General features: G+C 40.1%; 1 protein-coding gene across 1 annotated transcript in view; it reads right to left on the minus strand.

Moving 5' to 3' along the window:
- COL4A2 (collagen type IV alpha 2 chain) overlaps nucleotides 1-25,757 on the minus strand; it is a 288,895-nt gene that overhangs the window by 247,907 nt on the left and 15,231 nt on the right. The window lies entirely within an intron of this gene.

A 25,757-nucleotide genomic window follows, 5' to 3' on the forward strand; every position in this document is an offset into this window, starting at 1 on the left:
GGGAACATTGTAGTTAAATATTATTGAGCTTTTGACCTTCTGTGATAAGAGGTCTAACAACTTGCAGGACAGTGGGTCAGTGGTCAGCACTTCTGCCTGGTAGTACCAGGGTCATTTGTTTGAATCCCAAACACAGCACAACCTATCTGAAGTTTGCATGTTCTCCCTGTGTGGGCTTTCTCCCACACTCCAAAGGCATGTTGGGAGGTTAATTGGCTTCTGTCTAAATTGTTACTGTAGGTATAAGTGTGAGTTACGGACCTTAGATTGGATGTTCCTTGAGGGAGTGATTGAACGTATACTATATGTATAAAACGCTGCATGAAGTGTCAGCGCTATATAAATATCTGTAACAAATAAACAACAGCTCTGGCAAATTTTGCTTATCATGGTTTGCTGCTTTTATGAAAAGATTCTTTGAGCACTGTAATGTGTTTCAGTTTATGCCACTTTTAGATTGTAAGTTCTAACGAGCAGGGCCCTCTGACTCCTCCTGTATTGAATTGTGTTGTATCTGTACTGTTTGCCCTCACATTATAAAGTGCTGCACAAACTGTTGGCACTATATAAATTATTAATAATAATAATAATAATGTAATATATGAAATAGGTTGGAGTTGCTGTTTATGCATTTATGTCTAAAATATACTGTAATCATTTTAAAATAGATGCTGATTTCACAGGTTTATATGTTTTGTATCACATTGTTATTTTCCATTATTTTTGTTTGTTTTCAACCCATATGAATAGCATGGTGGCTTTCTTGTACACAATTAATACATTGTAAAATGTATTTTTAACTGCAAGCCGTGTAAGTGCCTGAATTTGATGTGGTATCTGTCCCTTGCTGTTCCTGTTTGCAGAACAGGATTGTGAGTGGAAGAAGCAGTACAAGGAGCCAGTTGGTTCTTGTGTTGACAAAAGGATGGTGATAGGGAAGGGAAAGTAAGAGATGAGATCATTGTTGTGCTGCTTCTCCATCCACTGTCCAGTAACAGGTTGGGGTAAATCCAATACAACCTAGGCTCAGGGGAAGTGGGTTGAATGATGCTGGCCATCAAACTAAGGACATCTAACTGCAGAAAAAACCTACTACTGTGGATCCAATTTCTAAATTGAAGGTGAATATTGCAGCTAAAACCCCTAGTTTGAGTATTTTTTAATGGTCTCTTTGTTTTTGTCCTGTTATTGTTGTTTCGAGTTCTGCTTTAAGATCTTTTGTGTGTATGCCCAAACAGACAGTCGTAGGAAATAAGGAAATCAATAGATTCACCAGTTCAGGGTGGTGAATATCAATTAACAGAGCATGAAATGACTCTGTCAGGACATTTTATTACTAACTTAAGGGTTCTTAATTTTCACAAAAAAATGGACTTTGAGGGATACTTCCCCTTTGATTGTTAAAACAACCCCACCTTCAGCGATTACACTTACTAACCATGAAAACAATGTTCAAAGTCATACTCTCAGAAAAATTACCTACCCCTCGATTCCACCATACTCCATTTGAGTTCTGAATTCAAAAGATGCACAACTGGAGCCGCTTATATACCTTCAGACATGTGATCAGGTATTATAGCTATTTGCCTAGAAAGTTGCTACATATTCTTCAATTCTCTGTGCCCCAGAGTATGCCTGACAATGAGCGACAAACTAGACATGTAAATGAAAGGGAGAGGAGATTGTGCAAAGGAGGGGCAGAGAAAAGTGCAAGACTGAAAAGGAGAGGAGACTATGTTGGGACATGTCTTGATATCTGTGCTCCTCAATGATCTACCTGCTCTAGATTGAACCTAGGACAGTGGTGATTCCACTCACCACACGTTTTATGACCAGGGATTGAATAAGCCATGGTTGGCCTGAAGGTGTGAGTTTTTTCGTGGTTAAAACTTTGCTTCACTGCGCACAGATGTAGACTACACTGAAGCCCCTTGGGTTTACTATACAGTGAACAACAAGGTTTAAGGTCCCTTAAACCTGAATTCAACAAGCTTTGTTTATATAGTGTGGAAGAAAGGAAGAACAAAGGTGCTGCCCTTACTAGAAAAAGACATGTCCAATCTATATTTTCTACCTTAAGCCAACCATAGTTGGCCGAGATTCAATCCTTCTATAGGCTGGCTTCTATAGCTGGCTTGTTGAACCATCAATCGACTTCAGCTGGTTGGATTTTTTTCATATGATCACTGCTTGTGGCTATAGCCACTGGCAGTGATTGTTGCGTTCTGCCGACAGGACAGGCTCCCCACTTGAAGAACATGATAGCACTACAGGAAGGATCCCCCAATTAACACTGACAGTTTGGGCAATTAAGCAATTTTCTTTCCTTCCACCCATGGTTGAAAGAAAAAAAATTGCATTATCTATGGGCTGCTTTAGTTGAATGCAAACTCATATTTAATTTGTTGACCTCCCTTACCTCCTTTTTTCATCCCTCCAGTTGTATTTTTTGAGATAAACCTTTTGACATGTTGAGAGCAGGAGCAAATGTCAGCCTGCTTCCCTACCCTTGTAAAATCAATATGAAGATAACATATTCACTCTTCCCATGAGCCACAGCCACTATTACAGCATTTACTGAGCACTTACTGTTTTAGATAAATATGAAGGCAACCCTTGGTTATGTTGTTCAGTAAATGCCATAATAGTGGCTTTATATGGTAGAGATGAGGATTCAGTCATCAACCAATGGATGTTTACTGCTTTTTCATAGAAATTAAATAATTTACCAATTTATGCTTTAACATGCTTCCACCCAACACTGAGTTTGGACTTCATATTTAAATATCAAAAACTCTGGGATCAAAGCATACTATGATGTGGATACAGAGTATGTCAACAGCACATCTGTGGAAAGAACATGCAGTGTTATTGTGATCTATGACTCCAGTGAGATCTGGGGAACAGAATCTGTGTGTGATCAAAATCAAAGGCAGAACTTAGGCTGAGTTTGGGAGAAATGTGGTAAACAGTCCCTTGAGTGTACTCTGGTTTCATTCACTCATGCAAGCCATGAAAAGACATGAACACTTCCGTTTTGGAACAGTTACTGACCATTGCTCCATGATTCAGTTTCCCATCTTAAAGCTAAATAGCAGTTTTATATGTTTTTACAGATTTTTTGTAAAATTTTATTTTGTGTAGTGTATTTATTTTACAGATAAACATTTAATACATTGGGCAACACTGAGCTTGGATTTGCCTGCATGTCTGTTGAATGCCTATGTATAACTAAGTCAAGTGGTGCTATCATTACTAGGAGAGAGGGGAAGGTTGGTCCCTCATCTGAGTCATTCAGTGGTCTAAATAATCTGATCTCTACTGCTATTCACTTACAGTAAATGCATTTTATGCATGCTTTCTGCCAGGGCCGTCTTTAATATTGATGGGACCCTGGGCAAACATTTTCTTGGGGCATGCAATTTCGTTCTCCACCTGCTTTGAGACATAATTTAATAGCAGCTAAACTCAAAATCAGTTTACTGCAGCAGATCAAGCAGAAATTGCAATTGATTGATTTATGCACATCCTTACCTTTCACTGACTGGTTGCTAGAGGTTACTGCACATCATTACTGGTCACTGGTTGGTTGCTAGAGGTTACTTCACATTTCTTAACGCTCACTGATTGGTTGGTACAGGTTACTGCACATCATTACAGCTCACCCATTGATTGGCAGAGGTTATTGCACATCCTTACTACTCACTGATTTGTTGCTAGAAGATACAGCATTTAATTACATCTCATTGATTTGTTGCTGAAGGTTACAGCACAACATCTCACTGCCTGTACACCATGGACTGAGAAGGTTAGGGGACCCACCAATGTAAGGGGGAATTTACACTGACCACTAGCAGAGGTGTTGGTGGCTGAAACAGTGGGAGCATAATATAGATATGAATGTCACATTTCCGCCACTATTTACATATGAATGCCACATTGATGTCGCTAATTACATATGAATACAACACTGCTGCCGCTATTTAAATATGAATGATGTCCTTATTTACATGTGAGTGCTGACAAGGTCTGCACAAGTGAGTCATCTGCACATGGCAATAGGACAGAGCTGGGCAGCATAAGTGACAGCACTTCACACTGAGATATCAGTTACAACCTGGGACAAAGACTTCCAGGGACAAGGGAATACAAACCAGTACAGTTGGCAGGTATGGGACAGCTGCTTTGGGCCCACAACAATGACCGGGCCCAGGTCAGCTGCCCCTTTTGCTCATCCTTAAAGATGGCTCTGCTTTTTGCAATAAACTACTATAACATCCTTATCATCTACTGGCCACACAGATACAATTGAATCTGCAAACAAATCAATGTATTGCTTTGGAAGTAGCTTGACAGTGTAGACATATCAGTGTGGGGTTTGAAAAGTGGTTATAGCATGCAAAAAGGTTTGTTTTGCTGTTGAGTTCTGTGCCCTGTGAAATCTTGAAACCTCGGTGTAACAACTTGGCATGGGAAAATAACACTAACTAGAGTATCACTAATAGAATTTATTTAAAATTTTGGATAGAGTGGAAAGGGATTAAAATGTAGCTTGTCAGTTTTTTTTTGCTGTCTGCTGCTTCATTCCTTTGTTATCAGCATGAATCACTTCTGACAAGTTTTCCTGACACTAAGAGAAAAATGGTGACTGGGAGAGACCTCCAACAGATTGACAGTCTTAGCTCTGTTCCTGTGTGCTGTGTGAAGGGGGGGGGGGTATCTCTCCCCTCCAATCAGCTCTCAGAGCTCTCCTTACTGAGCTCTGCAGAGTGTAACTTCAGCACTCCGCCCCCTGTTTTCTGACTTCTCAAACAGGCTTTATGAATTCAGCACTTTGAATGGAAGTAGAGAAGACTGCAGACAGACAAGTACAACATATGTAGGAGGATTTGTACAATCTCTGTTAATGTCCTGAGGCCAGTCACTGGATATATGTGAGGATTTACAACCACTTTAACCCCTTTGCGCCGGCCGCACACAAATGTGCGGCCGCCCGGCGTCTGGGCCTAGACGCCGAGCGGCCGCACATTTGCGTCCATGTAACTAAATACATATGTGCTGAGAGCGCGCGCCTTGCGCGCTCCCAGCACACATGTGTGGTACTCACGGAAAGGTCCTGGTCCGCTCTGTCGAACGGGACCTTTCCCGATCATGTGACCGCCGTGACGCGCCATCATGGCGGTCACATGATTCCTAAACCACGCCACAACCGCCCCGCCTCCCGGCGTCTGAATCTCTTAAAGGGCCGGGAGGCGTCGGCGGGAAGGGGTTAAGTAAGCATTCACTGTTGGAAAGGATTAGAATATTAGAGTGGTTTAGATTTTACACTTCGGTCCTGTTAACACATAAACTTGCATTTAAATGCATAACAATGCTAAAAAAATGGATGTGCATCTTTCACTGATGTGCATTGATGCATATTTTTATCTGTGTTGACATGCATTTTAACGTATTTTGACAAGCACTGACACTTGTTTTTCTGCAAGTAAAATTGCTATGCATTTTGCTGGTTATTTCCCTTAATATCACATTCTTTTCCTGTTTGTGGGTTGAGAGGAGTGAGGGTGAGAAACAGAGACAGAGACAATCACATTTTTGTTTTGGAGTGACATTGGCAAATGGAATGTCTAGAGTAACAGAGTAACAGCCCTAGTCATTGTACAGTGAATGATGTAGCGCTATCTATTATTATTATTATACAGGATTTATATAGCTCCAACAGTTTGCTCAGCGCTTTACAATATAACGAGAGACAATACAGCAACAAAACAGTTCAATACAAGAGAGGGCCCTGCTCCTTGGAGCTTACAGTCTAGGAGCTATCTATGTTAAACACTAAATGCATACGTGAATATCATACCCAAAGTAACAAAAAATGAATATAAGTGAAAAAATTTATATATAAATTTTTTTTTTTAAATATATAACCCCCCCCCTAAAAAAAAAAAAAACAAACAAAATACACAGCGTGACTAAGACCTCATAAACTCCTAGCAATATTACTGTGATGTCCAAAAGTGACTTGATCCTCCAGGGATCTTAAAGGTGAAAAAAAGTGAATAACAATCCACAAAGTGATATAAGAAAGTGATATAGTAATCACACAATAATGTGTGTGTGAATTGATCCTAATAAGGATCTGAAAGTGATGGTGAACATAAAAATAGTCCAAATGGGACTAGTGCATAAACTCTGTCCAAAAATGGGACTGAAGATGAATGAACAACGCATGTAAATCAAAATGATGCAAAAAACCTCCCAAAAAATAATCCCAAAAACATACCCCAATTAAATATTAAACACAAAAATTTGTGCAAACAGAACACACACGTGACCACAAGCATGATAGTGTAAATAACTGTCATAAAAAATAAATATTTAAATTGAAAAAACACAGCGCCCAGGACCAATCTACTAACAACCAATTTTAAGTGAAATGCTGCTGTGCAGAGGTATATAAACCAAAACCGATTTTCTCAATATAAACCAGCACAAAACACAAATATTACAATAATGAGTGAATATAAAATTCTCTAAAAATTTTTTTTAAATAATCTTTAAAGTCCAGTGATAAATATAAGTGACCACAAACCCGTGACATATAAAAATAAAAATATAAAAATTATTTCATAAATCAAAAGTCCAGTGATCCCCAAAAAAAACTTTCTAAAAAATAATCTTCAGAGCTTCAAATAATTCTTCCACCATTCACCAGTGCCAAAACCCAACATAAACCGCACTCACCAGATATTGGTGAGTAAAACACCATTCAGGATTATTTAGGGCTCCTGGACCCCCTTTGAGGACTCCTCTATTTTTCACCTCAGATCTATGGGTATTCCTCCACTTGTCCCCTCGCCAAATCACCAAGTTCCAAAAAGGAGAAAAAGACTAATAGTGTAATACTGTTATACCCCTTAATATTTAATTTAAGCCAAACCACTCACATTTCATAGGATAAAAACCAGCATTTATTTATAGACATCAATCGAATTTTCAAACAGCAATCGAATTTCCACAGCTCCTAGGAACTCACAGCCTTGTATACAGCAGGATGACAGCCTCCATAGAGAAAACTTCCTCCACTAATCAAAATGGCCACCTGGAACGCACCCCTCGGCGTGCGTTCCACTCACCAGAAATGACGTCGGACGTTCGGGAGACCAACCGGAAATACATCAACGTGTTTCGCCCCACCCACAGGGCGTTCTCGAGACCTGAGTGGGGACGAGTGGAGGAATACCCATAGATCTGAGGTGGAAAATAGAGGAGTCCTCAAAGGGGGTCCAGGAGCCCTAAATAATCTTGAATGGTGTTTTACTCACCAATATCTGGTGAGTACGGTTTATGTTGGTTTTGGCACTGGTGGATGGTGGAAGAATTATTTGAAGCACTGAAGATTATTTTTTAGAAAGTTTTTTTTGGGGATCACTGGACTTTTGATTTATGAAATAATTTTTATATTTTTATTTTTATATGTCACGGGTTTGTGGTCACTTATATTTATCCCTGGACTTTAAAGATTATTTAAAATTTTTTTTTAATATAATTTTATATTCATTCATTATTGTAATATTTGTGTTTTGCGCTGGTTTATATTGAGAAAATAAAAAATAAATAAACATAAAAAATAATGATAAACACATGACACTACAAATTTGTGTAAAAAAAATAATAAGTGAAGAAATGTCCAAATTGGTGTTGGAACACCACTTAGTCCAATATATCAAACACCCGTGAATGTGGGTGGTGGATGTGCGTGACCACAAGAAGGTATCCACAAATGGCTGCAATACCCACTCACCTTCTTGCTTCGACCCGCAAAGGGCCAAAACACCTGTAGGATCACCAAACTGGATCCTCCATGAATAAGACGTCTCTGTAACCGCATCCCTCTCCCTGCAGCGATCTCCCCCTCAAGGATAAGCTTAAGAGTGGCGAGCTCATCTCCAGGCAGATAGGTATGATGTGGCCAATTTTCTAATCTCCCATAGCTTAATACTATTTAATGTATGAAAAATAAAGCCAAACTCTCTAAAGTTTGCACTCACATTTCATTACATCTCTGTATAAGCATTTTTATTTGTAACCTCATGTTCTGGGTGTAGTTGCATGGGTGTAGTAAGATGGCGTCCAGACCAGAAGTGCATCACCGCGTGCCTACGCGTTGCGTCACGTTAGTCATGTGACTTCCTCAGGGCTCATTGTGATTGTCATTGTGATTGCACTAGCTATATTGAGGAGGAGGAGGAGATTGGGGCAAGCCAAAAGGCACTACTGAGTGCATCCATTGCTTACGCACCCTGAGAGCAAAGGGCAGTTTTGGACCTTATGCCCCTCATCTTTTTCTATAAGCGCTGCCATTGAGACACCTCACTAGTCAATTTTCCACTACACACTCTCTATCTCCCCTCTAAGATGGCAGCCATATGGTTATTGTAAGGGAAAAAAATAATAAAAAGCTTTTTTTCTCAATAGACTTGGGTTGATGTGCATTTACACGTGTTGCACTGAAATGCACACATGTAGCATTTTAAAGCAATGAACCGCATTGCATATGACACCAGTGTTGTGAATAGGACACATAGAAAACAATTGTTTACTGTGTGCCCTTGTGCTGACCTGCATTCTTCCAGTGACCTGTATTCTTCCATTCTTCCAGTGCTGTAAAACGCAGGCTCACTGTATGAACAGGGTCTTCAAGTTTAGGGGTTATGTGTTGATGGTATGGTTCATTGTTAAGGAGATAAATAGAGCGAGGGGGTTAAGTGATAGGGTGAGTTAAGGGTAATTAGGTGGTTAAGGTGATGCATTTTGAGGGTTCAGGCAGGGAAAGCATTAAGTGTGATGGGGATGATTTAGTGATACAGTAGAAACAGTTTGGGGCTTCAAAACTTTACTCTTTTCACTGCCAGCAGTGAAAATTAAAGTACTGCTTCTGGTGTACAGTTGACAGTAGCAATGTTTTTACTTCAGTGGCTTATTTCATATCTCTACACATTTAAACAGAGTATATAAAATATAATGTACATGTTTTGAATGAGCATAAAAGAGATGGCAGCATGAGTAGGTGTGCAGTATTCTAATCACTCTGCCATAATTGCATTAATGCATATACCAACTATATAATATAGTTTATGTTTTGATATTGCAAGGGGTAGAGCTTTCAGTGAGCTCATTCCAACCAAAAAGAGCATTGGGATTGATTTACTAAACCTTGTGCACTCAGAATCTGGTGCAGCTGTGTGTAGCAAGTAAAATTGTCTGCCACTAGAAGGAGCGCTAATGATTTGTAGTGTGACTTCAGGAGACTAACAACCAACAAGCTCACATTAAACTTTGAATGAGCAAGTGAGAACCTTTTCTGCTCTTGATACAGGTTAGTCACAGTTGGTTTATGCTTTGTTCAGGTTTGTGTTTGTTCTGACTAGAGATGAGCGAATCGAACTAGGCGAACCGGAATTCGAGTCGAATTTCAGGAAATATTCGATTCGTGTCGAAACCGAAATTTTGCCTACTTCGGGTGCGCGAATCGAACATTTCCCGATCAGCCGGCAAAAGTGTCCCTGCAGTGAGCTCCGCTATTTCTGACAGTTCTCTGACAGAAGGAACACATGTTTAGCGGTTGAAACATTGTATCTATTAGTTTACATTTAGGATACAGATGTTTCAACCACTGTACATGTGAAGAAGTTGTGAGAGAACTGTCAGAAATAGAGGAACTCTGCACATACACTTTTTGCCGGCTTGGAATTATTCTTCTTTTCATCCTACTTCTTCTTCTTCTTCATCCTCAGAAGAAGAGGATGAGGATGAGGATGAAGAAGAAGAAGAAGAAGAAGAAGAAGAAGAAGAAGTAGGATGAAAAGAAGAATAATTCCAAGCCGGCAAAAAGTGTATGTGCAGAGTTCCTCTATTTCTGACAGTTCTCTCACAGCTTCTTCACATGTACAGCGGTTGAAACATCTGTATCCTAAATGGAAACTAATAGATACAATTTGTATCTATTAGTTTCCATTTAGGATACAGATATTTCAACCGCTGTACATGTGAAGAAGCTGTGAGAGAACTGTCAGAAATAGAGGAACTCTGCACATACACTTTTTGCCGGCTTGGAATTATTCTTCTTTTCATTCTTCTTCTTCTTCCTCATCCTCATCCTCATCCTCTTCTTCTGAGGATGAGGATGAAGAAGAAGAAGAAGAAGAAGTAGGATGAAAAGAAGAATAATTCCAAGCCGGCAAAAAGTGTATGTGCAGAGTTCCTCTATTCTGCAGATACACTTAGAGGAGCTCTGCAGATACACTTAGAGGAGCTCTGCACATACACTTTTTGCCGGCTTGGAATTAATCTTATTTTCATCCTACTTCTTCTTCTTCTTCTTCTTCTTCTTCATCCTCATCCTCAGAAGAAGAAGAGGATGAGGATGAGGATGAAGAAGAAGAAGAAGAAGTAGGATGAAAATAAGAATAATTCCAAACCGGAAAAAAGTGTATGTGCAGAGCTCCTCTAAGTGTATCTGCAGAGCTCCTCTAAGTGTATCTGCAGAATAGAGGAACTCTGCACATACACTTTTTGCCGGAAACCGCTGTATGGAGTGAATGTCCCAGAACTGTCAGAAATAGACTATTTATGACAGTTCTGGGACATTCACTGCATACAGCTGTTTTAACCGCTGTATGGAGGGAATGTCATGGAACTGTCAGAAATAGACTATTAATGACAGTTCTGGGACTGTCCTTCAATGCAGCGGTTGAAACATTGTATGTATTTGTTTCCATAAATGGATCCATTTATGGAAACAAATACATACAATGTTTCAACCGCTGTATGGAAGGACAGTCCCACAACTGTCATTAATAGTCTATTTCTGACAGTTCCATGACATTCCCTCCATACAGCGGTTAAAACAGCTGTATGGAGTGAATGTCCCAGATCTATCAGAAATAGACTATTTATGACAGTTCTGGGACATTCACTGCATACAGCTGTTTTAACCGCTGTATGGAGGGAATGTCATGGAACTGTCAGAAATAGACTATTAATGACAGTTCTGGGACTGTCCTTCCATGCAGCGGTTGAAACATTGTATGTATTTGTTTCCATAAATGGATCCATTTATGGAAACAAATACATACAATGTTTCAACCGCTGTATGGAAGGACAGTCCCACAACTGTCATTAATAGTCTATTTCTGACAGTTCCATGACATTCCCTCCATACAGCGGTTAAAACAGCTGTATGGAGTGAATGTCCCAGATCTATCAGAAATAGACTATTTATGACAGTTCTGGGACATTCACTCCATACAGCTGTTTTAACCGCTGTATGGAGGGAATGTCATGGAACTGTCAGAAATAGACTATTAATGACAGTTCTGGGACTGTCCTTCAATGCAGCGGTTGAAACATTGTATGTATTTGTTTCCATAAATGGATCCATTTATGGAAACAAATACATACAATGTTTCAACCGCTGCATGGAAGGACAGTCCCAGAACTGTCATTAATAGTCTATTTCTGACAGTTCCATGACATTCCCTCCATACAGCGGTTAAAACAGCTGTATGGAGTGAATGTCCCAGATCTATCAGAAATAGACTATTTATGACAGTTCTGGGACATTCACTGCATACAGCTGTTTTAACCGCTGTATGGAGGGAATGTCATGGAACTGTCAGAAATAGACTATTAATGACAGTTCTGGGACTGTCCTTCAATGCAGCGGTTGAAACATTGTATGTATTTGTTTCCATAAATGGATCCATTTATGGAAACAAATACATACAATGTTTCAACCGCTGCATGGAAGGACAGTCCCAGAACTGTCATTAATAGTCTATTTCTGACAGTTCCATGACATTCCCTCCATACAGCGGTTAAAACAGCTGTATGGAGTGAATGTCCCAGATCTATCAGAAATAGACTATTTATGACAGTTCTGGGACATTCACTGCATACAGCTGTTTTAACCGCTGTATGGAGGGAATGTCATGGAACTGTCAGAAATAGACTATTAATGACAGTTCTGGGACTGTCCTTCAATGCAGCGGTTGAAACATTGTATGTATTTGTTTCCATAAATGGATCCATTTATGGAAACAAATACATACAATGTTTCAACCGCTGCATGGAAGGACAGTCCCAGAACTGTCATTAATAGTCTATTTCTGACAGTTCCATGACATTCCCTCCATACAGCGGTTAAAACAGCTGTATGGAGTGAATGTCCCAGATCTATCAGAAATAGACTATTTATGACAGTTCTGGGACATTCACTGCATACAGCTGTTTTAACCGCTGTATGGAGGGAATGTCATGGAACTGTCAGAAATAGACTATTAATGACAGTTCTGGGACTGTCCTTCAATGCAGCGGTTGAAACATTGTATGTATTTGTTTCCATAAATGGATCCATTTATGGAAACAAATACATACAATGTTTCAACCGCTGCATGGAAGGACAGTCCCAGAACTGTCATTAATAGTCTATTTCTGACAGTTCCATGACATTCCCTCCATACAGCGGTTAAAACAGCTGTATGGAGTGAATGTCCCAGATCTATCAGAAATAGACTATTTATGACAGTTCTGGGACATTCACTGCATACAGCTGTTTTAACCGCTGTATGGAGGGAATGTCATGGAACTGTCAGAAATAGACTATTAATGACAGTTCTGGGACTGTCCTTCCATGCAGCGGTTGAAACATTGTATGTATTTGTTTCCATAAATGGATCCATTTATGGAAACAAATACATACAATGTTTCAACCGCTGCATGGAAGGACAGTCCCAGAACTGTCATTAATAGTCTATTTCTGACAGTTCTATGACATTCCCTCCATACAGCGGTTGAAACCGCTGTATGGAGTGAATGTCCCAGAACTGTCAGAAATAGACAGAAACTGTCACAGAACTGTCCTTCTTCTCATCCTTCTCCTTCTTCTCATCCTTCTTCTCATCCTTCTTCTCATCCTTCTCCTTCTTCTCATCCTTCTCCTTCTGCTCATCCTTCTTCTCATCCTTCTCCTTCTTCTCATCCTTCTCCTTCTCCTTCTTCTCATCCTTCTCCTTCTTCTCATCCTTCTCCTTCTCATCCTTCTCCTTCTCCTTCTCATCCTTCTCCTTCTTCTCATCCTTCTCCTTCTTCTCATCCTTCTCCTTCTCCTTCTTCTCATCCTTCTCCTTCTCCTTCTCATCCTTCTCCTTCTTCTCATCCTTCTCCTTCTCCTCATCCTTTTTCTTCTCATCCTTCTCCTTCTCTTTCTTCTCATCCTTCTCCTTCTTCTCATCCTTCTCCTTCTTCTCATCCTTCTCCTTCTTCTCATCCTTCTCCTTCTTCTCCTTCTTCTCATCATTCTCCTTCTTCTCATCCTTCTCCTTCTTCTCATCCTTCTCATCCTTCTTCTCATCCTTCTTCTTCTCATCCTTCTCCTTCTTCTCATCCTTCTCCTTCTCCTTCTTCTCATCCTTCTCCTTCTTCTCATCCTTCTCCTTCTTCTCATCCTTCTCCTTCTCATCCTTCTCCTTCTTCTCTTCCTTCTCCTTCTTCTCATCCTTCTCCTTCTTCTCATCCTTCTTCTTCTCATCCTTCTCCTCCTTCTTCTCATCCTTCTTCTCATCCTTCTTCTTCTCATCCTTCTCCTTCTTCTCATCCTTCTCCTTCTCCTTCTTCTCATCCTTCTCCTTCTTCTCATCCTTCTCCTTCTTCTCATCCTTCTCCTTCTTCTCATCCTTCTCCTTCTTCTCATCCTTCTCCTTCTCCTTCTTCTCTTCCTTCTCCTTCTTATCATCCTTCTCCTTCTTCTCATCATTCTCCTTCTTCTCATCCTTCTCCTTCTTCTCATCCTTCTTCTTCTCATCCTTTTCCTTCTTCTCATCCTTCTTCTTCTCATCCTTCTTCTTCTCATCCTTCTCCTTCTCATCCTTCTCTTTCTTCTCATCCTTCTCCTTCTCCTTCTTCTCATCCTTCTCCTTCTTCTCATCCTTCTCCTTCTCCTTCTTCTCATCCTTCTCCTTATTCTCAGCCTTCTTCTTCTCATCCTTCTCCTTCTCATCCTTCTCCTTCTCATCCTTCTCCTTCTTCTCATCCTTCTCCTTCTTCTCATCCTTCTCCTTCTCCTTCTTCTCATCCTTCTCCTTCTCCTTCTTCTCATCCTTCTCCTTCTCCTTCTTCTCATCCTTCTCCTTCTTCTCATCCTTCTCCTTCTTCTCATCCTTCTCCTTCTCCTTCTTCTCATCCTTCTCCTTCTCCTCATCCTTTTTCTTCTCATCCTTCTCCTTCTCCTTCTTCTCATCCTTCTCCTTCTTCTCATCCTTCTCCTTCTTCTCATCCTTCTCCTTCTTCTCATCCTTCTCCTTCTCCTTCTTCTCTTCCTTCTCCTTCTTATCATCCTTCTCCTTCTTCTCATCATTCTCCTTCTTCTCATCCTTCTCCTTCTTCTCATCCTTCTTCTTCTCATCCTTTTCCTTCTTCTCATCCTTCTTCTTCTCATCCTTCTTCTTCTCATCCTTCTCCTTCTCATCCTTCTCTTTCTTCTCATCCTTCTCCTTCTCCTTCTTCTCATCCTTCTCCTTCTTCTCATCCTTCTCCTTCTTCTCATCCTTCTCCTTATTCTCAGCCTTCTTCTTCTCATCCTTCTCCTTCTCATCCTTCTCCTTCTCATCCTTCTCCTTCTTCTCATCCTTCTCCTTCTTCTCATCCTTCTCCTTCTCCTTCTTCTCATCCTTCTCCTTCTCCTTCTTCTCATCCTTCTCCTTCTCCTTCTTCTCATCCTTCTCCTTCTTCTCATCCTTCTCCTTCTTCTCATCCTTCTCCTTCTCCTTCTTCTCATCCTTCTCCTTCTCCTCATCCTTTTTCTTCTCATCCTTCTCCTTCTCCTTCTTCTCATCCTTCTCCTTCTTCTCATCCTTCTCCTTCTTCTCATCCTTCTCCTTCTTCTCATCCTTCTCCTTCTTCTCCTTCTTCTCATCATTCTCCTTCTTCTCATCCTTCTCCTTCTTCTCATCCTTCTCATCCTTCTTCTCATCCTTCTTCTTCTCATCCTTCTCCTTCTCCTTCTTCTCATCCTTCTCCTTCTTCTCATCCTTCTCCTTCTTCTCATCCTTCTCCTTCTCATCCTTCTCCTTCTCCTTCTTCTCTTCCTTCTCCTTCTTCTCATCCTTCTCCTTCTTCTCATCCTTCTTCTTCTCATCCTTCTCCTCCTTCTTCTCATCCTTCTTCTCATCCTTCTTCTTCTCATCCTTCTCCTTCTTCTCATCCTTCTCCTTCTCCTTCTTCTCATCCTTCTCCTTCTTCTCATCCTTCTCCTTCTTCTCATCCTTCTCCTTCTTCTCATCCTTCTCCTTCTTCTCATCCTTCTCCTTCTCCTTCTTCTCTTCCTTCTCCTTCTTATCATCCTTCTCCTTCTTCTCATCATTCTCCTTCTTCTCATCCTTCTCCTTCTTCTCATCCTTCTTCTTCTCATCCTTTTCCTTCTTCTCATCCTTCTTCTTCTCATCCTTCTTCTTCTCATCCTTCTCCTTCTCATCCTTCTCTTTCTTCTCATCCTTCTCCTTCTCCTTCTTCTCATCCTTCTCCTTCTTCTCATCCTTCTCCTTCTCCTTCTTCTCATCCTTCTCCTTATTCTCAGCCTTCTTCTTCTCATCCTTCTCCTTCTCATCCTTCTCCTTCTCATCCTTCTCCTTCTTCTCATCCTTCTCCTTCTTCTCATCCTTCTCCTTCTCCTTCTTCTCATCCTTCTCCTTCTCCTTCTTCTCATCCTTCTCCTTCTCCTTCTTCTCATCCTTCTCCTTCTTCTCATCCTTCTCCTTCTTCTCACCCTTCTCCTTCTCCTTCTTCTCATCCTTCTCCTTCTCCTTCTTCTCATCCTTCTCCTTCTCCTTCTCCTTCCTCATCTCCAAGGGCATTTAAATTAAAGGTACAGTGTTCTGCACTAATTTAAAGGCTCTCTGAAGCCTAGAAACCCTTTAAATAAGTCATCTTCGTAGCGGAGAAATTCGCATCGAATCGAATTTCACACTGGAATTCGCCGAATCAGCCGAATCGAATTTTTCATTTCTTCGCTCATCTCTAGTTCTGACACTCACTTTCTCTGTTCCTACATTTTAGTAATGGTAACTCTTTAACACAATGCTCTTCTCCATGTGGCCTGCGCTGCCACTATAAAGAAAGTAATTATTTGTATAATGTGATTCTTTTCCGTTTGCCATATTAAACTCATAATGAGCAAGTGAGCACATGTGTTTTCTGTTCTCCTCTTGATACAAATACTGCAGGCTGCAGCTTTATCATACCTTGCACTCAGGTCATTCTGATCTGATAATCCTGTAACATGTGCATGGTAGCCAATCATCTTCTAACTTCATCTTGTTCAATTAAGCTTTGGCAATAAAACTTTGCAGCTGATTGGTTTCTCTGCAGATTTGCACCAGATTTCGCACTCTGCAGTTTTAAAATGAAAGAACAATTCACATAAAACAGTTGACCACACAGGGATTTCTACCACTGCTTCAAACACTGCTTCTTGGCAACCTATTGCAGTCTCTGCTCAGGTAGATTGACTAACAGCACCCCTGTGCTTAAATGCAATGTCTGCACTCCAGCAGCTTGCTTAGCACACACTCTGCATACTCAGGCTCTCAGGCTCTGAGGCTTTGGGCCTCCATCTGACTACACCTGGGCTGAGCTGACATGCACAGCACTGGCTGCCCCCTTACAGCCTCATGGACTCCTTGGCAGGGTGCAACCCTGAACTATTGTTTATAACATTCACCCTGCTGGTCTCCGGCAAGATCATGACACAGCATTAGAGGCTTCTTCCGCCCCAACGCTCTTTGAAGCCTCTGTACTGCTGACCCTGATTCAGAAATTACAAAACCCTGAGAAAGATGAAAAACCAAGCTTCTCCGCTCAGAACTGACATTCTGGAGCCCCTCAAAATGTAACCTATGGTGTTCCATCCAACTAATACAGTGGCAGGATCTAGTATTGTCACAATATCTATAGTTTAGATCAAGGCAATCTGCATGATAAGTATTTATACTTTTAGATAATACTGTGGACTTGCTAGGTTGCAACACCCCCATATTGGAAAGTTACAATGTGCAGGGGTTCCGTTATGAGGCCTGGGAACTATTATGTGGTTCCTATTCTTGCAATCACATTTATATTATCTGGAACCAGAAAAAAAAGAATGTTCATAAAAAGGGTAATAAAAAACACACGCCTTTACCACTAACTAAATTAGACTGGCCTGGGATAACATAATTTCTTGGTAAAATGAGATATGAAAGAACATTTTCATATGAAAAGCACAGTATTAAATATGTAATGCAAGTTTACATGTATATTTAGTAAGCCAGGTACTATAAGGTTGAAGACTAGACAATGAACTGTAAAAGCCGATCATTATTTACAATGAAACATGACTTTTAATGACATTTCCATATTAGCCTTTATATCAAATAATTCTGTACGCAACATTTCAATAGATGGATGGTTTTCAAGACAGTCTTCCTGTTCACTTTCTCTCCCACATGGTAGCAGGGAACATGACAACTGAAATTAAGATATGATATCGGATTTCTCATGACAGAATCTGTGAAACTCATAAGGAAACTCTTCCTGCCTGCTGAATCAGCCAAGATTCTGTTCCACTAATACAAAACAGAAGGGAGCTGACTGACCTGAAAGGTTAAAGATTACTCCCATCTTCCAAAGTTATTTATTTGTTAACAGAAAATGCAACCCGCATCTCATACCTTCACAATCCCTTCTATGAATCAATATATTTATAACGTCTCTCTCTACCACCAATTGTTAAATCAGTGGATTAAGAGGTATGCTGATTACCTTATGTAACCCATTTTGCTTTGTATTTTTAATAATTAAATGTATCTCTAGCAGTATTGTATTTGTTTTAATCTTGGATAGAGCAAGGCAGAGTGAGAACCTCCGTCAGGTATTTTTCTAGCTTTCTGTGTCTCATTAGGGAGCTTTTCCTTCACTTCCTGTCCTAGAAATGCAACAGAAAGTGGTAGAAATTTCTCTCTTAGACAATTGTCATTGGAATAGATATGCTCATTGAAAGATTTTCTCCTGCCTTACAACCATAATATTTTGGATTTCCAACTACTTTCTGTCTCGGGGACAATAGTCACCATGACAATATGGTAAATTTCCCCAGTTGAGATGGAAGCAATAATTATAAAAATAATAAACCCTGATAGAGGCTCCATATAATCCCTACACTATCCAAAACTACAAAAAGAACACTTTAAATCTCAGTCTGACCTTGAACACCAGGCACAACTTTCATTTAAATAAATTCCTCAATAGTCATTAAAGATATACATTTATCCCAAATGCCTTTACAAACCCAGTAATTACCTTGTAAAAATAATGGTGACATCATCGTTGTGATGTACATAGCCTGTGCAGAGAGTAGAGCTGCGGGAGGGACCAGAAGGCTCCACCCACTACAAGCTGCCTGCAGAAAACTGTAGGAGGAGGCGGAGACAAGACCTATCACCCTGATCAAAGTAAGTGAGCAGCAGTGAATGGTCTGTATTACAGGATGCTCCAGCTCATAGGCAAAGTTTCATGCCAAATTATTGCATTTTTTCAAAAAGTTTCTTTCAAGCATATTTACATTCCAAAGACATGCTGGTAGGTTAATTGGCTCCTGTCTAAATTGTCCCTAGTATCTGTATGTATGAATGTGAATTAGGGACCTTAAATTGTATGCCCCTTGAGGGTTAGGGACTGATGTGAATGTACAATATATATATATATGTAAAGCGCTGCGTAAATTGACAGCGCTATATAAGTACCTGAAATAAATAAATAAATTATATAAATGAGTATAAGCAAGGAAGACCTGGATTGCACTTTTATCTTATCTCTCTGTCCTCTATGAAATGTCCATCATTTTCAGCTCTTTTCCCTATGCCCTTGCCTTAAGGTTGTCTGTGGAAGTTTTTGATTTACAACAGAAAGTCCAACAGCCAACCGAACTGTCAATGATGGGTGTCTGATGCCAATGGAGAATGATAAGGCCACTTACAGCTTATAGTTCTGTTATAGATGGACAACATTGGGTTATATTTGATTGTGCCTGCCACTTGCTGTAGTTAAAAAAGGAAACAAAGGAATCTATACCCTGATTTGGCATAATGTAAAATAATTGAAACCTTAGGTTAGAGGATCTTAGATAGGAGGAAAATGTCTGATTTTACCAATGAGAGCTGGCAGTGCATCCTATCAGCAATACATATACTAAATCTGATGCAAAATTGTTTGTATTACTGCAATAAAATACATCTACTGTATGTAAATGCATTGGAAGTAGAAATCCTATTCACTACTATGTGGCTAAACCAAAACAGCTAGAACATTTTACGTTGTAAACACAAAACAAATGAAAGATAATCCTAAAATTCCCTACTTAATATATACACATTGGGGTTTATTTACTAAGGGCAAATAGACTGTTCATTACAAGAGAATTAGCCCCAGAGCTTAGTAAATGAGATAAAATTTTACTTTGCAAAGAATACCCAATCCCGTGCGAGGAAAATGAAAAAACAATATTTTTGCTTGCACATGATTAGATGATGGACGTCAGCAGAGCTCCGCTCAATTACTAAGCTCTGGAGAAAAACTACCTTGCAAAGTAATTTATTTGCTTTTAGTATATCAATCCCAATAGGTTAGCAGGGCTCCTCAGATTCTGCAGTTCCTAAACTCCCATTTTTTTCCTCCTTGGACATTTGGTATAACTATTTGATTATACCACTGTGCACTGCAGCACACCAGTGTACGCTCTTGTGTAACTCTCTACACCTTGAACCTTGAAGCAACTCCAGCCGAATCTTTTTAGTTTTGGTTTGAACAATTTAAATTTCTGGAATTTCAGGATTTTATTATTTCATTAAAACATGTTCTGAATCTTCATAAATGGATAGCACAATGTTTGACATCTGTACAATTTTGGCTCTGGTTGATTGGAAACTGCTTGCCATTTACCAACAACACAGTGCAACTCAAAGGGGTTGATTTACTAAAAGTGGAGAGTGCAAAATCTGGTGGAGGTGTGCATGGTAGCCAATCAGCTTATAACTTCAGCTTGTTCAATTAAGCTTTGACAAAAAAAACTGGAAGCTGATTGGTTTGCATGCAGAGCTGCACCAGATTTTGGCCTCTCCAGGTTTAGTAAATCAATCCCATGGTGTTATTTAGCCCCAAATGCTACCTACATCTTGTGATGGTAAAGCCTGACTGAGAAATGCTTCCTATGTGCCCTGATGCTTTCAAAGATATAGATAACACAAGGGGGACTGAGCAGCATTATGAGTTGCAAAAGGCTGGCAATTGCTGGACAACAATATTACTGGACAACTGGAGCATGCACAGAAGTTAAACATGGTTGCAAAAGGCTGGCCATGAGTTGCAAAAGGCTTGCAATTGCTGGACAACGAGATTGCTGGACAACCGAAGCATGCACAGAAGTTAAACATGGTGCAATACATTTTTCAAACTACACATATTATTTGGTTGTTTAATGTTCATAGAGTAATTTTAGGGTGAACTTCCACTTTAAGCTGGCTCATTAAATGAATAATAAATGCACTATAATACATGGATCATGCAGTCCTATGAATTTAACTATTGTGAATGTTTCTCAACCAAAACAAAAAACATCCAGAGGTCAATAAATGTAGTAATAGTTCATCATCTCACCAGTTCTTATATGTGATGGTTTAATTTGTCCTTCAGCAAGTGCAGAAAATAACTTTTGACCTTGCCAGAAATTCAGTGTTCTTGTCACCTGTTAATTACGTTTACCTTAGGCTGGCAATACATTATACAATGCTCTTGTACAATTTTCCTTTAGATCTACGAAAACCACATAAAATAAGGTCACACCTAAACACTTTCAATTTGTATGCAATCAGGCAGGTCCTTATACTACATAGTTGAAGGTAAATCTAAAGGAGATTGAACATAAAAATTGTATAACGTATGGACAGCTTTAATGTAATAGAGATGAACAAAGGCAAACGTGCATTGAGGTCCAGTCTGGGTAACAACCATGGCTCCCTTCATAGATACAGGGCAGGAGAGAAGGTAGCCACCCAAGGGCAGGAAGAATGCTATTCGCAGGATTATCAGGTAGGATTGAATAAAATAGTTTGAGAAAACAAACTAATGCAGCCACCTCCTCTGAGGACTTTTAAACTACAATACATGAATTTTTGGTTTTGGGTTCAGATACGCTTTAATTCATATGCATTAAATTGTAAGCTCTAATGAGTAGGGCTCTCTGATTCTTCCTGTATAAAATATATTGTAACTGTACTGTCTGCCCTTATGTTGTAAAGCATTGCACAAACTGTTGGCATTACATAAATCCTGTATAATAATAATAATTAATAATAATATGCATAAGCGTGAAGGAGTTTTTAGTCAAATAACAGTCCATATTAACAGTGCACAGACCTTTTCATATATTTATCTTGCAGAAACAATAATTTCTGAGATTCCCAGACTTCACTATTACTTTCCCCACCTAAAGGTTTGACCACTGTGCTATAGATAACACATGAATGTTCCAGAGCAGCTTTTATTCACATGTGTGCCCCATTGCCATTAAAGTGACTCTCCTCACTGACAACTAATGTTTTATTGCTGTCATAAACTGGTTTTATGTTGGGAAAGTGGAGAAACCTAAAGCTAAAAAAGATGAATAATTCAATTTACATACAGTATATGATCTCATGTCTCAGGTATTTAAAAAAATTACATTCCATAATTTTGAGGAATAGATTGTATTGTTTAAATTTAACATTTTGCATATAATATAAGGAAAGCCATGGAGTGATATATCCAGGAGTGGACTGACCATTTGAGCACTTGGGCACTGCCCGAGGGCCCGGGGTAAGAAGGGGAACCAACCAATGAAATGCCCCTGGTACCTTTTATAGGCTTTTTTGGGTGTGCTTTGAATGTGGGCAAGGACACAGGGGCCCCATGATCCCCTATTGCCCGGGGGCCCCATGAGTTGTCAGAGCATACAGTATATCTTGTTTTGTTAAGTATTTAAAAAGCTACTGTAATCATGTAAGATCTACTAACCAAATTTCAAATAATCATTTTGGAGCCTATGTACAAGTGATCCTACTGGATAAAAAACTAAAAGCACATGACTTAGAAAACTTAGATTGCACGCTTAATGAGGGTAGGGATTGATGTGATTGTGCAATATGTGTGCAAAGCGCTGAACCAATTGACAGAGCTATATAAGTACCTGTAATGTTAATAAAAACTAAAAGCACATGACTTAGTAACAGAAATTAGGTTGGGTTTTCTCTCAACATATAGTATGTCACGTAGCCTGATCAGCCAAATTTTTTACCTTTCTTATTTCACCATGTACTTCTGATTTTTAGGTAATGCTGTGATATCTGTTTTGTTAATACATCTCTGCTTCAATGATACAGCTGGCAACACAGTTGTAAATGTTGCCCTTGGCGGTATGGTAAATGACCTAGTTTGACCCAAGAGCCAAATGGTAAGTTTTAACAATCATTATCACTAGTCACTCTTAGTTTGGATTGTATATCATGCCAGTTGTTCCAGGAATTCGCCAGCAGTATCCTTAAAAAACTTCTGACATACTTCATTGTAGTTTGCTAGAACAAAACTGTCTCTCTTTTAGCAAACAGATTTGGCTCCCTCTATAAACACAATCTATATGCTAAAATTACTACAATGTCCAAAAGAGCCTAGAGAACCTTTCTAAGGTTAAACCATTTCCTCTCAGTACTCTGAAATCAATCCAGATTACACAGCTGCAATTTTAAACTGGCCTTGGCCAAATACTTTTTGTGACAGCTAGAATTCTCCTAATGAGTTATTGTTCTACACAAGAATAACATCACCCATATTCAAAATGGTTGCTCCTAGACGGTGTCTTTAGGAGTATTCTCCCTTTTAAACTATACATTTTATTTTTCCCCTTATTTGGAATCTCAATATAAAATCATTATTTGACAACTTAATAAAATGTCTTATAAAGTGCCCCTAAGCTGATGGAAAAAGCAGAGCAGAAAGGAAATGCTTCTTGCAATGCAACAAACTTTTTAAGATAAATTCCAATCATAAAATGGATAACAGCAACAGTGCAACATATATAATAAAGAAAGTGAATCTGCACACTAAGAATCAGCCCAAAACTCAAGTGTACAGGATTAGTATCAGATAGTCTGCTCCCATGCCATGCCCCTGTAATGCGTTTCACCCTCTCACGGGCCTAAGTCCGCCATACATGAATAGAAATTCAGCCCATTTAGCAGCGACCGGAAGAATTTTGATCCATGTATGGGCACCCTGGTTGTAAAACCCTGCTGTTTTTTATCCAGACAGTGGCACTGGCTATAGCCGGCAACACTTATCATTGTGTTCTGATTGTGGGGAAGGCTTCCCACTGTCAGAATGCAGTAGCACATCAGGAGTGCTTCTCTCATCCACCTTGTACGTGTGGATGGGGGAAACAACACTTTTTTTTCATTCAGCCTGTCAGTTGAACTAAACAAAATGTATAATGTAAGGCCTGCCTTAGTCTTAGAGGTAGGAGTGACCATGTGTCATATGTGACCATGACTAAGCCCATGGGAGGGTGAAATGCATTCGAGGAGCATGGCATGAGAGGAGACTAGCTGAAGCTGGTCCTGTACACTTCAGTGTAGCGGAGGAAATTAATCCTATCTGTGACTGCTGTAACCTGCTGACTTGCATCTCCTCTGAACCCTAACACTTGCACAGTGAGAGACTTCAGCCCCTCCCTTCTCCACTCAGACTGTAATAGAGAGAGAGCCAATCAGAAGAGCCATTAAAGAAGCGAATGACAGGGACTTTCTCAAGCAGGAGGTGCAGCTGCAAAGCATTGTGGAATATGTAGTCCTGAACAGAAACAGCCTGATAGGCTGATATGGAAATATAACTTCAAAGGCCATCATGCTTAGTGAGAGCAGAGTGAAGGACTCCATCTTGTTTTCTCCTGAGGGGAGGCAGTCTGCATGTGGCAAGGTAACAGTCTGGACCTAGCAGAGAAGTGCTTAGGGTCAGTTCACAGCATGCTGAGTTATCTGCATCAGTCAGGGGAACATCCAAACTGAGAGATGTGGACCTACAATACAGAAGCGCTCATCGTGAGGTGACCAGAGGAGCCTGTCATTTCCAGGATGATCGTTTGGGCCTTAGTCACAGGATCTGGTGAGAGGGATTTTGCCCACTGGCAGATGACAGGAACACTGCACACATACAGAGACATCACACTTTGCCCATACTCACCAGGCACTGGGGTGTGTAGATGGCCCTGCTAAACAGACACAGTATTTGCTTTGCTATACAAATACTGCCACAGGATTACAATTATACTTTACCATAGGAGTTTAAGTGCACCAACAAAAGTGGCTAGCTGAAGATCCCAAGATTCATCCTGTTACCAAGAGACTGAAGTTACTGATGCCATACGGGCACTCTCATGCGTATTCAGGCCTCTATATTGCATGGTGTGTGAGGGGATAGCTTTACCTTGGAAAGTAGCTATTAAGCATCAGTTGGGCACAGTATTTGCCTATTGGGCTTGTGGTGTCGGGGGTTAGAAGGTAGAAGTCTGACACAACAGAGAGTCATTCTTCTGCTCTCCTCCTGCTTGGACATCATAGAGCCAAATTTATGTAAAGTGGGTTTAGACCGACTTTGAGGTTGCCAGTTAAGTGTTTGCCTCTGCTCTTGGGGTTATTCACGGTTAGAAACCCCTGAAAGCAGCCTGAGTGTAAAAGTGAGCTAAATTGCTTTCGGTCTCAGTATTTGCTGTTCTCTTGGTTCACCTAACCTATACCTGTTGTTGATGTTTATTACTTCCCATAGAAGTCTTACAGTAAAGCTTATAACTGTGTTTTATTATAAAGTGTGTGCTTTTCATTGGTCCTTGCACTTTATTGCCAGGTGTGTCAGTTGGGGTTGAGACAGTTCTTGGGGTTGAGAGGCAGAGTAACGGAGTGAACAAATGTAAGCAGCCCCTTCGGGGGTATCACTACATCAGTATCAGGTTGATTCATACTGTAGTGTGCAGCTCCACTTTCTTTGTTGTTATTACCAGCAACAAGTTAGATGAGCCCTTTGGATGCCTGCACCTTTCACTGCCTGAAGTCAGGGGAGGGTACATACTGTTGCTTAGAACAGCATGGCTTTCTTTACAGCACAGGTGTCAAACTGGTGGCCCTCCAGCTGTTGCCAAACTACAAGTCCCATAAGGCATTGCAAGATTAACAGTTACATGCATGACTCCCTAAGGCAGAGGCATGATGTAGTTTCACAACAGCTGGAGGGCCGCCAGTCTGACACCCCTGCTTTACAGAGTCCAGTATATGTTTCACAAATCTTTTTATTGCATACATACAACAAGCTGCAAATCCTTAATGAATTTCATGCCATTCAGCATTTACTCATAAAGCAAATTTATGTGTAAGCACTGAGTGATGTGAAACATGGAGTTGTGGTCCTGCATGGACTTTGTTTAAAGGACAGCTGCACCTTTGGTAAAACTGCCTGTTTAAGACAGCCTTCACCCGTGAAGACCAGCCACAATTATCCTGGCCTGCATTCCAGCAATATTAAAAAAGTGCAATAAATAAATTGACATAGCATATGCTGGATTGTTGCCCTTAGCCATTTTCTGGTGGGAC

This window comes from Staurois parvus, unplaced genomic scaffold (assembly GCF_062004578.1).
Source record: "Staurois parvus isolate SC_StPar_1 unplaced genomic scaffold, SC_StPar_1.0 ptg000634l, whole genome shotgun sequence".
NCBI lineage: Eukaryota > Metazoa > Chordata > Amphibia > Anura > Ranidae > Staurois > Staurois parvus.